The sequence below is a fragment of the Rhodnius prolixus genome, unplaced genomic scaffold (genome assembly GCF_049639745.1).
Source record: "Rhodnius prolixus isolate KJV_2025 unplaced genomic scaffold, Rpr scaffold_6, whole genome shotgun sequence".
NCBI classification, from domain to species: Eukaryota; Metazoa; Arthropoda; class Insecta; order Hemiptera; family Reduviidae; genus Rhodnius; species Rhodnius prolixus.
In genome coordinates this window covers 19,189,836-19,204,339 of record NW_027411634.1, presented here as the reverse complement: position 1 = coordinate 19,204,339, position 14,504 = coordinate 19,189,836, and the positions used below count along the sequence as shown (strand labels likewise).

The 14,504-nt window shown below is 33.2% G+C and overlaps 1 long non-coding RNA gene across 1 annotated transcript in view; it reads right to left on the bottom strand.

Annotated features, from left to right (window-relative positions):
• Nucleotides 1–14,183, bottom strand: part of LOC141461521 (uncharacterized) — a 28,909-nt gene extending 14,726 nt beyond the window's left edge. The window contains exons 1-3 of the long non-coding RNA XR_012462958.1: nt 13,795–14,183; nt 13,652–13,706; nt 13,325–13,539 (exon numbers count right to left, since the gene is read on the bottom strand). This is a non-coding gene — a long non-coding RNA (uncharacterized lncRNA). The remainder of the gene's footprint in view (nt 1–13,324; nt 13,540–13,651; nt 13,707–13,794) is intronic.
• Between the last annotated feature and the right edge of the window lie 321 nt (nt 14,184–14,504).

Here is a 14,504-nt window from a genome sequence, read left to right as displayed (position 1 = left end):
AGTGTGAAAGCATTTTGCTTCAATAATAGATTTTTATATTTATAATAAATTTCCCATATAATTTAAGAGATTTAACGCCATTTAATGACAAAAACTTTTTGGACATTAAATAATTTATTTCAGATGACATTTTGATCAACTCCTTACCCTAATATAAATCGTGGCAATAATTCGACTCAAATTCTGTGGCAGGCGCTGAATGATAACGGTAAATTCATTTGAATTTAAATTATGGACGGAATTTTAAAAAAAATAAAACAATGAACATTATTACTGCGCGTTTCTCCATTTTTCTTTTGTTTTATGGAGTTAATCGAGTTGTACATTTATTGGATAAACTGGGATTTGATTCACAATCTAGACTTTCGATCTTATTTAATAGTTAATATGAGAATTAATAGTACGTTTGCTAGTCAGCTCCGATTTGGTAATTGGACGTGAAGCGTACCAGCAAAAATTGGCATTTTCTTTACAATTTTACTGTTATTCATCTATACTGAAAGACTAAGGTCTCTACAGATGCTGGAAGCTCCTCTAGCAGAATAACCAAATGGGTTAACTTACTGATGGGTGCCTGGTCATTCAGGACATAAGGGAAACGAAGGCCAGGGAAGGCTCTGCGGGACACTTCGTTGGCCCGGAGCCCTATTTTGGGGTCTCCAAGTGTCTTAAGACTGCGGCCATTAAACTATGGGTGCTGACTAGGTCTCAGGAGTGGTGGCTTGCTACCACAGGGCAGAGACAGGCGAAGGTGTTCATTACGGGCTATTCGCCAAGGCTGACTGCAGAATTAATCTGTCAAGGCTGTGGGGCTATAAGGTTAATTGTAGGCTTATTAACTGGCCACTGCAGGCTCAGGAAACACGCATCGCATGGGCCTGGCAGATGATAGCCTCTGTAGGTTCTGTCAGGAAGAGGGGGGAAACGGCACTGCACGTAATTGTGTTAGTGTGAGGGACTCGTGTGGCTAAGGATGTTATTTCTCGAGGAGGAGAAACAAAGACCTTTGAGCTGTACCCAAGAGTCGCTCTCCAGAATTAAGAGTCTGATTAAACGGACGGGTCTGGAGGGCGAGCTCTAGAGTAGGGGAGCCACAATAGATCCAAAGGGGTCGCAGTGGCGTAGGCCTTAAGGGTCGACCTATTAGAATCTTATCTTACTGATAGCAGATGAACTGGGACAAGATGGTTCCTGGTTCTAATAACTCAGGACGTTTTATTAAGGAAAGAAGAGATCTTCTGGGAGGTGACGCCTCTTCTAGATGAAGACCTGTAGAACTAAAGTAATTTATCTTAACTTTTCGTACACCTTAATTCCCAGTTGAGAAAAATAAGACCTGAAATATCTTGGAGAGATGTCAGTGGGCAGAAGTTTCATTCCTCTACCAACCTTAATGCACGTTATATATTATTTACTAGATGCATATGTTTAAATATCCAATGAATATTAAAAAAAAAAAAATTTAATTCTCTTGAACAAATTTCTTTACGTATTATTCATCCAAAAGATTCATTACAGTAGTTTATCGCAGACGTGGACATAATAAAAACTAATTTTCCCCTGCATCGATTTGTAGATAATAATTAAATGTAGAGAGATTATGATAAGCAAGTGCCCATTCACACAAAATTTATCAAATCTTTGTATTAAATTTACTTTCTTTAAAACAGAAAATTTATCGCATTAATAAAAAGAATTTTGTACTCCTTCTTTGGAATCTTAATACAATTTTTTTTACCATTTTTGAAATACTTTACAAACTTTTTATGAATATTTATCTAACATAATTCTTTCACGTAAATATATAATTACTCCCATTACAACTGTAAGTTGCTTTTTTTTAAATTTGATAACAAGAAGAGAGCCTGCTCTTAATGGAGCTGTGTGTAAGGCTTATTTGCCTTTAATATCTCATTGCCTAGTGTTAAGGCAAACACTTTTACCAGCAGTTAAGTCACATTTGAATAACTTAAGGAGCTAGCCAGTTCTGTTCATACAATAAGAACACTTATTACAGTAAAACTGTATCATATTAAAACCAAAATGCCTAAAATCAATTTATTCTATTATTTTAATTCAAAAACATTTTCTTTAAAATTGGATTACTCTGTTTCAGTTTCAAAATTTTTCAAGATTACCAGGAATATTATTCTTTAGAGTATCAAGGGGAAACTAAAGGGTAAAGAGTCACCTTGAGTTCACTAGCATGGCTTCCTCGGGGCGTGTGTTGGTCTTAGTGGTCAAGAGATTGGCTTTGTGAGCGGGAGATCACCAGTTCGAATCCCGTGTATCACTACTTTTTATTTGTTAGAAAAAAAAAAAAAAACTGGCGATTACTTTACTATCATGGCTTCCTCTCTGTATACAGCATTAATTGATTATTAAAATGATCTTCTGAAGAATTGTACTTTGTCCTCAATGACATAAGGTGATGAAACAAGCTATTATTTAACGTTGTTATTCTTAACTGTAGTTTTCTTAAGTATATGATTTATTCCATATCACCATTACTTCTTAATTGGAGGGCCATGGCGATGAGCGCAGATCTCTTGAGTAACTGATGATTCATGCTGTTCTTTGGAGGACCTACAGGACAATATCATGGTTTCCATGGCCAGAGCATCGAAATCCATTAAATCGTCCCCTAAAGAGGCTAGTATTATAGGCTTCATTTGAACAGCATTAAAACCTATTAAATAATTATTTAACGAACCAGTTTTACAGCTTCGTGTTGGCAGAGTTGTAAACCATTTTTTAAACTCTTAAAATCCGGAAAAATGGCTTTTAAAAGGAATTTTCCTGCAGTACCAAAGTTACCGTTTAAAATTCCATAAAATCCTAATAGGAGTTAATTATAATGAATAAATTCCACATTTGCACAAAATCCATCAGTGGGAATTACCTCTTTACTGACTGAATTTTGTTCTCTTTGTTGTGTTGTTCCCTAAACTTTGTATTTACATTTCACGCACATGAAGCTATAATTTTTATTTAATTTATTTATTGGAGAAGAATTCGTTTCCTGGCAGTTGTACAGAATGCAGCAGTTGACTTATCTTTAATAACAATCGCTTCACTGCAATGCATTATTTTACGAATTCCATAGCAAGAAATATTTCAGTTTTTTGTTTTTTTGTGATGCGTACTGTTTTTCTTAAATAAAACATTATTTTTACTATTATTAATTTTAAAAAAATATGATTTAGGGCGCTTCAACATCTAAAGTTATTGGCGCCCGCAGCTTTTTTTCAGTGCACTGCCGGCCTCCGAACAGTGTTCTCCGTTACAGACAACACTGTCCATCACCGGTCAGTGAGCTGTAAGAAGCACCTAGGAAGAGAAAATCTAAGGGGCCAGCAGCTGGATTCGAACCCAGGACCTCCGCGTGGGAATCCAATAAGCTAACCGCATAGCTAATCCCTTTCCTTATTGTTATTATTATTTTACGGATTGTGTAATGGGTATGAGTTCAATAAATTCGGAAATTAAAAAAAAGTTCCTTTACCGCTTTTGTTTTATTTAAAATTTTAACGTTAGATTTACGAGGGTCGTTTGAAAAGTGCGTGCAAAAATAAAAACTACTTAATTTTTTGGGGTAAACCTTTTTTATTTTTCAACATAGTCTCCTTTTAGGCTTATACACTTCGTCCAACGCTGCTCTAGTTTGTTGATCCCTTCCGAATAATAGGATTTGTCCAAGTCTGAAAAATAGCCATTCGTTCCTGCAATCACCTCCTCGTTTGAATAAAATCTTTTTCCCGCCAGCCATTTCTTCATATTGGGGAAGAAATAGTAGTCCGAGGGAGCCAAGTCTGGAGAATAGGGGGGATGTGAAACGAGTTGGAACCCTATTTCCATTAATTTTGCGACCACAACTGCTGAGGTGTGAGCTGGTGCGTTGTCGTGATGGAAAAGGACTTTTTTGTGGGCCAATCGTGGGCGTTTTTCTTGCAGCTCGGTTTTCAAACGGTCCAATAACGATGAATAATATGCACCTGTAATAGTTTTACCTTTTTCCAGATAGTCGATGAGGATTATTCCTTGCGAATCCCAAAAGACAGTCGCCATAATCTTTCCGGCCAAAGGAACGGTCTTCGCCTTTTTTGGCGCAGATTCCCCCTTGGTAACCCATTGTTTAGATTGTTCTTTAGTCTCAGGAGTGTAGTGATGTATCCATGTTTCATCCACAGTGACGAAACGACGCTTAAAGTCCTGCGGATTCTTCTGGAACAGCTGCAAACCGTCCTTGCAACACTTCACACGATTTCGTTTTTCGTCAAGCGTGAGCAATCGCGGCACCCATCTTGCGGATAGCTTTGTCATGTCCAAATGTTGATGCAAAATATTATGTACCCGTTCATTCGAGATGCCCACAGCACTAGCAATCTCACGCACCTTCACTCTTCTGTCATCCATCACCATATCATGGATTTTATCAATGATTTCTGGAGTAGTAACCTCAACAGGGCGTCCAGAACGTTCAGCGTCACTTGTGCCCATATAGCCACTCCGAAAATTTTGAAACCACTTATAAACTGTTCTAATCGAAGGTGCAGAGTCACCATAATGTTTACCAAGCTTCTCTTTAGTCTCCTGAGGCGTTTTGCCTTTCATAAAGTAGTGTTTAATCAACACACGAAATTCTTTTTCGTCCATTTTTTGAAAATCACTCGACTTCCTCGATTCAAACGAATGCCAAACACAAAGAAATAGACCGATCTGGCTGAAACTTGGTGTGTGTTCTTCCAAGAGATGCTACTAACTAAACATAACCTCGATACGCGCCAGTAGTGCTATCTCTCTGACTTTGCACGGACTTTTCAAACGACCCTCGTACATTCTAAAAATGGTCATCTACTGCAAATATTTTACCATTTTTAGTGAAAACAATAGAACTTATTATTCTGGTTTAAAGAGTGCAACGTCTTTGAATTTAAATATATTTTTTTAAATTATTTATAAAGAGGGGTCTCAGAGAAATTCAACATTCTAATGAGAAAACCATCTTCTAATGTTACTTTTTACAAGTGTTAGGTGAGCTGATGTTTTATGATAAGCAATCAAATTAATTAATATAAAAATTTGGTAATAATTGAACATTATTGAATAACAGCCAAGCGTATTATCGAACGAGGAAGAATAGATTTGCTTACATTGCTCATTCATATCGATAAATTCTTAGGAATTGTAATTAGAATTAGATTAGTTATTTTACATTTGATTTTGTCCCATAATTCTTATTTATTTTTTTTTAGCATTTTGGACACAATACAAAAGTATGAATTCATTATTCATCAAGATTACAATCTGTTCTCGTCTCCACATAAATAGCAGTTGGGCGATTCAGAAATATATTTTAATGTACCGCTCCTCTAGGTTTTACTTGGAAATTGTTTGAATGATTCATCTAGGTGTTTTAGAGTCGAAGAATTAATATAAAGTGTGCGTCACTTTATATGTTGTTCGGAGGTTGTGTTGGCATTTGCAAAATCTCGTTGATATTGATCTTAATGTATTACGTTAAAAAATAAAAAAAAATCAAATCAGCGTTCTTTAAAATCTTTATATTCCATACTTCCTATAGTTAGCATTGGTGTTATCCGAAAGATTCCGGAAACACACGACTGAGAAGATCTCTTGCTTGCGAAAAAAGTAAAGAAAAAGCTAATAACTCTTTCTAACATGGATACCTTAAAAGAAATTCAAAATAATTGAGAAATCCAAAGATTCAGAAAACTAACAATATTAAATGTTTGCTTTTTCACTTTTCACAGTAAATGCAAGTTTTGAGATCTAATAGGCACGTCTAACTTCCAAGTGTGGGAAGTTGAGATGACTGTTACCATGAGCAGGTTAAGACTACATGAGTGTAGCGAAGGAATTAAAATACTTAAGCTACACAAGCATTCAGTATTAAATTTTTTCTACTGATAATATTCAGAAGATAAATTCTAAATTGGACAAAAAGATTTTCCTCTGAAGGTTAGAAGGTTACTGAATTTAGAATATTAAAGATTAACTTGAGCATTAAATTTGTAAACAAAAACAAATTACTATGTTATATTTCAATTTAATTTTCTACCGAATACATTTTTATATTGATTTTTCAAATTTCAATCACAAGTGAATGAAATTCGATCTTACTTCACTAAATTTATTGTAATAATAGGCCCTACTATCTAGCGATTGCTGAGAATATCGTTTATTTGTAAAAGACAAAACTAATTTTTTAAGTCAAATATATGTTTAAAATAAGAAGTTTGTTTTTGAATGAATTTCAAAGTTGGCGTTTTGTTGATTCTTAAACTTACAAATAGAAAACTTTCTTCTAATAACATGTTCGCACGCAATTACAACATTATGTTTACGAGTATATGTTTTCTTCCAGGAATAAACCACTACTACGTAGCGTCTAGACAAATTAATTCAAATTACAAATGTTACGTAGGAAGGTAATAAAACCAAATAATTTTTACTAATTTTTTTTTAAAATATCAATTTAATAAATTGTGCTACCCACGTCATGGAGAGAGACAGCGACATTTCCACACTATTCTAGAAGAGAGTTGGTAAGCTTGGATGGCCTTCATTATCGTCTTACAGTTAGAATAATTTACAATCCTCCAATTTTGGTTCTATAATCTCATTAACACCTTAAGTAATTGACACCACCTCCGTATAGAGAGTGTTGGTCTAGTGGATAAGATATTGGCTTCGTGAGTAGGAGATCACCGGTTCGAATCCTGCGTATAGCAACTTTTTATTTGTTATTAAAAAATGTTTAAAGTAAACTATGTGCTTCCACTTGCGTCCCAAACACCTTGGTACTTGGGAATTACAGCTACGCCTAAAAAATTAGCCAATTCCTTTACTTTACTTACCTCCCCTTATAAAAACTATAGTGTACTTGCCCTAGGATTGACAGCCTAAATACCGGCTCCATTATTTTCCACAAACTTTACACAATTAAACAACTCAGTTAAATTCAGTTTTATATGTAAAATTTAGTGAAATATAGATTGCAAATTTGAGCTTACATATAAATTTATCATTTAATTAAACTGAAATGATAGGAAACTGACTTAATTTGAGTACATGACGTCACTAATTTTTTTTTTTACTTCCAGGAAATGATAGAATAAAGCATTCCAATACAGTTTCATCAGTAAATATTGATTTTTCCTTTGACTGTAAATAAATTGAGTGTAACTGAAGAGAGGGTGGAGAATAAAATTCTTTCCTAGCCGCTGATTGATCTGTTCCAATACATTCCGTTGTTTTAGAATTTTGGCCAATATATTATTGTCTTGTCAAAATTAGCGTTTATTAAAGCGAAAGTATTTTTTGCATTACCTATATTTAGTTACGTCTTATAAACACGTTTAATTTCTGATTTTTAAAATAACAAACAATTCACCAAAAATTGTTCTCATAACTTTATGATGATATTTACTAATATTAATTTGTATCCAATACCAAATTAAGATATTGTTCATTGTTTACTTTTTTCTATTTTAATTAACCAGGTGTTATTCTTTATATTGTGTTAATTATGACGTCATTCGAGATGATCTTTTTTTTAAATTAAACTAGAGACTACGTTTAATTTTTGTTTTTTGTAAACAAATATTTTTAGTGATTTAGAGCAGTAAAATTATGAAATTGGTTAAAAATTACTTGAATTTCATTTTTTTTTTTGTTTTCTTTACATACGAGGTCTGTAAATTAAGTAATGAGACTGATTTTATAAAAAAAATTTATTCAAAAAGAATTACAATTCTATATTGTCACCTTCAAAATAACTTCCTTCTGAAGCCACACAGCGCTGGAGACGTTACTTCCATTCCTCATAGCAGTGCTCGAACTCCGATACTGGAATAGCCTTCAGCTGGTCGGTTACAGCCGTTTGAATGTTTTCGACTGTCCCAAAATGAGTTCCCCCATTTTCTGGAACGTGACATTTCTGGTGACGAGTCTAGGGGTGTTTGAGTACGACCCAGAAACCAAACGCCAGAGCATGGAGTGGCACACTTCAACCTCTCCAAGGCCCACAAAAGCAAGGATGGCGAAGTCGAAGAACAAAAATGCATGCTGATTTGTTTTTTCGATATCCACTGAATCGTCCACAAAGAGTTTCTACCTCAAGGTCAAACGGTCAATCAACACTTTTACCGAGAGGTTCTTGAAAAACTTCGAAAAAGGGTCATTCGTGTGAGACCAAAAACATCAAGAACAAATGGGTGTTGCATCACGATAATGCTCCTTGTCACACAGCAATTTCAATAAACCAGAGTTTTTGACCAGTAAAAACATTCCTGTGGCTCCTCAGCCTCCTTATTCGCCCGGACTTGAGTCCTTGTCACTTTTTTCTCTTCCCGAAGTTGAGAAAATCACCTCAAGGGAACTCATTTTGGGACAGTTGAAAACATTCAAACGGCTGTAACCGTCCAGCTGAAGGCTATTCCAGTATCGGAGTTCGAGCACTGCTATGAGGAGTGGAAGAAACGTCTCCAGCGCTGTGTGGCTTCAGAAGGAAGTCATGTTGAAGGTGACAATATAGAATTGTAATTCTTTTAGAATAAAAAAAATTAAAAAAAAATCGGTCTCATTACTTAATTTACAGACCTCGTAGATATTTTTGTAAGAAATAAAAATCTGCAAGCTTAAGGGAATGAGCGTAATTTTCATCTTTTAGAATTGTAAGCAAAGAAAATGGTACAAGTTGTCGCGTACTTTCAAACCGACTGGTATAAGGGTTGATCATCAAAAACTGCACGAAAAAGTATAACTTTGAAAAACACCCAACTTTGAAATTTTTTTTATCTTTTTCTATAAAAGATAAAATTCTCTATAAAATAGAAGGGCATGTTTCCTTGATTATAATTATAAATTTTTGAACAACAACGCAGATTATATGGTTTTTCGAGAAAAACTTATGTCAAAAGTTAGCAAAAATGGTAATTTCAAAAATTATTACTTCTTTTTTTGAAAACAACATGGCGCCCAAACGCTTAAACCAATTTTCATGAATGAGGTGTCCATTCAATGAGATATACACACACACACAAAAAAATGGTTTTAATTGAACCGATAGTAATAATTTGTCGGCGGAAGTGAACTTTAATTAGAGAGGAAATGACTGGCAAGAGTGGCTCTCCTTTCACATTTAGCAAGTCGAGTGTTTGGACTACGTAGCCTCCTCCTGTACGATCTTGAAGCGAGCAATGTGTGAAAAGAATCAAAAAGAAATAATGTTCTTTAAAAATATTATTAGTAAATTAAACTATTTTTCGCGCGTTTTGAGAAAGGTTTTTTTGGTACATAATTAGAAGTTATTTGGTAAGCATTCGTTGTAAACAGGAAATTTAAATGAGTAATAGAATGAGCTGACTTCCGTTGATAAGGTATGTTCATGAGCTTCCTTTTAAATAAGTGATAATAAAAGGAAATCTTGTTAAACTTGAATATAGATAATATTATTCTTTTTTTGTTTTTAATTATTTTTACTAAACTAGATGGGGCAGGGCTATAAATAATGAATTTGTGTAAGTTATAATTCGTGCGGAAGATTACTGGTTCGAATCCCGAGTACCATTACTTTTTATTTTTTACGAAAAATGTTAATAGTAAAGTAGTTTCATTTTAACCTCCAATAGTACTTGATGATTATTTTAATAATACATACTCGTTAAAGGCAATTGTCAGCGTAAAACTGTTTCCTCGTTACTAAAAAAATATCTCAAACTTATTTTAATATAAATTTCTATGCTATTCTATATCCTAACTGACCAATCAAAACTATGAATAAAATTAAAAAAATATTTTAACCGAACAAAATAAACATTATATTTATAAATTTCACAATGCTTTCAGAGACGTACTTACTTCAAGTGGACATCATGTAAACAACAGTATGGTTGTATGAGGTTATGATGGGTGTGATGAATAAATAGTTTTCTTTAATGCAACATTATTGTGAATATGTAACAGTTAATGGCTGACAATGCTTGATGTAATCACAAAATTACAACCAGTGCTTTACCTTTTCAAGTAAATTATATCGATTATATCGAAGTATCGATTAAATCATTATTAACTGTTCAAGAATAGTTTTAGTGGATTACAATCGATTACTATTATTTTCAATTGTTTTTTTTTTCTTTGCAACCTAAATATATCGTACATGTTTTATTACTCTTATAATCAGCTGTTAACTGAATACAATAAATAAAGATTGATTAATTTGGATATAAATTTCTCAAATACAATCATGCTCAAATTTCAGCATCATGACCAACAGTTCAGGCAACCTGTTTTGGTTTAAACAGTTTTCACCATTAGTTTAAAAATTTACCAAACAATCGCCATTATATATTTTCGATGGTTATGATTCAACAATGGTAGTTTTTAGAAACATTAAATCTCCTCCATATTAAGGATGGTAATATTAGTCAGAATTATTGTATCAGAATGTTGGATGAAGTCATATATGAATGGCCTCACCTCACCTAGATGTTTTGTTTTATTTTTTTTGCATATCAGGTTGATAATCTCATAATACGTTCAGAGTTTGCAAAATTATTTGTATAAATTATTTTAAGGAGTAAACGGAATCATTAATTCGACAACTTTCCATGACTCATAATTTTAATAAAAACAGGCAGAATTTCTTAAAGAAGATGCGAAAGTTATAAGGTCAGTAAAAGTATTGTTTTTGTCTTCGTGTTATGTAAGCTGTAGTTTTAGAATTTTATAAATAACATTACTTTCGTAGGAAAGAGATTTAATATAGCAGATATTGTGCGGAAGTCTTGGGGTTCGAATACAGATGGATGCCCATTATATTTACTTTTTCAGATGAGTTTCTACAGCTAACATCATGTCAGATGATGTACAGTTCTGTTGTAAGTCACACTTATGATTTGGAGAATCATAGCACTATGTTTGCGTTTAAATGATACTGTTGAGGATTAAATATTTCACTTAAAGTTGGTTGATTTGAGAAGGTGCAAATTGTAAGTTTTAACAATTGTGTTCCTAAATACAGATAAATTTCGAAGAAAGTTATTAAAATTTTATTAGACATAATCATTTATTAGACATTTACATTGTTGAATTTATGCGAAGGGTGACCAAAAGAATGCAATTTATATACACTGGGCCAAAAAAGTCTGTGAACACTAACCTAAATTTTATTACTTTTATTATTATCTTATTAGAAACTTCTTTTATTTTCAAATGAAATATACTATTCGATAGAGAGAAACCAGAGTTTTTCATTTTATATTCAATCTTTTATTTTTGTTCAGCAGGAATATCACAATTAAATGTTTAACAAAACAACACCCCAAACGAATGCAAAAAAAGTCTGTGAACAGCTGTATAAATACGTAAAAACATTAAGATAACAAACAGAAAAACGATTGAATAAAGTTTCAAAGTTCTCTATTGTATTGTAGAAACCACTACAGTCAGTTTTGTGAATAAATAATCTAATTAGTACATATTTAACCACTAATATGGAAGTTCCCAGACCAATTCGAGAACTTATTGTGAGGTTGCGAAATGAAAGAAAAAGTATTCGAGAAATAGGGAAGATAGTTCAAAAAAACCCTTCAACGGTGCATAATATAATTAAAAAGTACGGAAATGTGATTAGTAGGCCACGCAGTGGACGGCCACCAAAACTTAATTCCTTTCATAAACGGCAAATTCTGAAGTCTGTTCGAGAAGAACCCAGGACAAGCGCTCAAAAAATCAGTCAAGAATTATCAAGTGGTTATGTGTAAGCGTAACACCACATACAATTAGAAATAAATTACATGAATACGATTATTGCGGTCGAGTCCCGAGGAAAAAACCTTTAATCAATAAAATAAATAGTAACCGCCGATTGGATTTCGCGAAAGAATATGTTTCTAAGCCTTCTAGTTTCTGGGAAACCGTAATCTTTTCAGATGAGTCGAAATTCAATGTATGTGGGTCTGATTGACGACAAAAAGTGTGGCAAAAAAGAAATGAAGCTATGAAAATGAAAAATATGAAGCCTACTTTTAAGCATGGGGGAGGCAACATTCTGGTGTGGGGTGCATGAGTGCTAAAGGAGTGGGCAAGTTAGATCTAATTAATGGTATGATGGACCAATATGTGTATGTGGATATATTAAGACGCAATTTAAAAGAAAATTCAAAAAAATTAGGGTTGGAGGGAACGTTTGTCTTCCAACAAGACAATGACCCGAAACATACCGCACCAAAAACTCGGGAATGGCTTTTAAATAATACACTCTGGCGCCTAAACACCCCTCCACAAATGCCAGACCTTAACCCAATAGAACATTTGTGGGATGAAATCAGCCGCGAAATAAATAAACGAGGAATAAGAAACCGTGAACAACTAAAAAACGCTATTTTAGAAGAGTGGGATAAAATTCCAACATTGACGACCACAAAATTATTAGGATCGATGAAAGCTCGTTTGTTGGAAGTGATTAGGAACATAGGAGGTCCTACAAGTTTTTAAAATTTATAATTCACGTACAATGTGTAACAATGATTTATTTCTGCAAAGTGTTCACAGACTTTTTTTGCATTCGTTTGGGGTGTTGTTTTGTTAAACATTTAATTGTGATATTCCTGCTGAACAAAAATAAAAGATTGAATATAAAATGAAAAACTCTGGTTTCTGTCTATCGAATAGTATATTTCATTTGAAAATAAAAGAAGTTTCTAATAAGATAATAATAAAAGTAATAAAATTTAGGTTAGTGTTCACAGACTTTTTTGGCCCAGTGTATATTCTGTCAGAATAGGGCACACCATCAAGAAGTAGTGATGGTATTAATTTTACACAAGGCACATTGCAGGGTTTTGTAAAACAAGCTCTCAACCTGCCTTGGTTTATATAGTATAAATTTAGCCTATCAGCTCTAAATGTTATAATCAATTTTGCTATCGCTAAATTTTTGTGAATATTAGATAATGATCAGAGTGTGATAAGTTTACAATAAAAAAAAGCAAACAAAATGGGTGGATCTATTTTCAACCATTTCTTAAAAAGCTTACATTTTCGTTTTTAATAAAAATAGTTTTTTTTTTTTAATTAAGTCGACTGAAAGCTGTCTCCAATGCTCCGCCAAAAGATTTATCACCACAAAATGTTTATTTAACAATGCGACCTATGGCCCTAACCTACACCTTGTTTATCTTATTGCCATCACAGCTAGCTTTTTCAGCAGTATGTTATCACAAATTACACTTAAACTTAATTCAAACATTTTGTGTAATTAATAAAATAACTAATCTCTCTGTGAAATGGTACTTACCCAAGTATTATTTCCATAAAAAAAAATAGAAGTTTTAGGCTACACATTTAACCTTTCTTTGTAACTAGTAGAAAATGAAACCTTCCTTTACCCGAATAAGTAAACACTGGCTAGTCCATTGCTATCTCTCAGAATTACTCTTTTCTTCAGCAAGACTTTTGTTTGAGATGGGCCATTATTATATTTATTGACTCAATATATATGACGGACACAACCTACAGTACCAAAAATAACACCATATTTACTACGGAATTAAATACTTGTTTTATTTGTATATAATATAAACGTAACTCGTATCAAAGTCGTGCGAGTTTCCGAACCTCTTACCTCTCTAAATAATGAAGGTTTAAGAACATTTCATCATTTATAAACCATTCTTTTCCTAGAATTGAGAGAATTTTTAAACATAAACAGAAACACAATTACTGAATATCATCAAACAATACTTTTTGAGAAAATTTAATATTTACATTAGGCAAGAAATTTAAAGTCATCAGCTCTTGCAATAATGAACGAAAATATGAATTTTCTGCTATAGAATTGCACCTCAATTTAAGATATTAATTCTGATATTTAAATATGATCGCCTACGTCAGAATATATTATTACAATATCGATATTTTAATGAATTAGTTGATTTAATTGAATAATTAAATGATTATCGATCTTATCTCATCACATCAAACCAACAGCATTTCCACCTTCACCCTTAGCGCGGTACTTCTTAGAAAGATTATGAATCATGTTTAACTCGTGCCGTAGTGGCGTTGAAAATGTCAACCTTTACATTTGTCTCTTGGGCCCATTATCTTGTCTCAATGTCTACTCCTCCTAATCCAGATGGATATCTAACATTATCTGGTAGAGTAATCTTCAAATTTTATCTTCTTATCTTTGCAATACTTCATTTGGATATTTTATCTATTTATTTATTATTACTTTTTAAGAAAAATATTTTTTTTTATTTGCACTACAGTTTACATCAAAATTATAAAATACTAAAATGTTCTCATCTACTTAAATTTTTGAGTGGTTGTTTATTTTGTTTGTTTGCTTTCTGTTCTTTTAAAAAGGTGCGTCAATATCTGAGGTCATTGGCACCGGGAGCTTGTTTCAGCGCACTTCTGGCCTCCGTAAGAGGAGCAAATCTAAGGAGCGGGCAAATGGATTCGAACCCGAG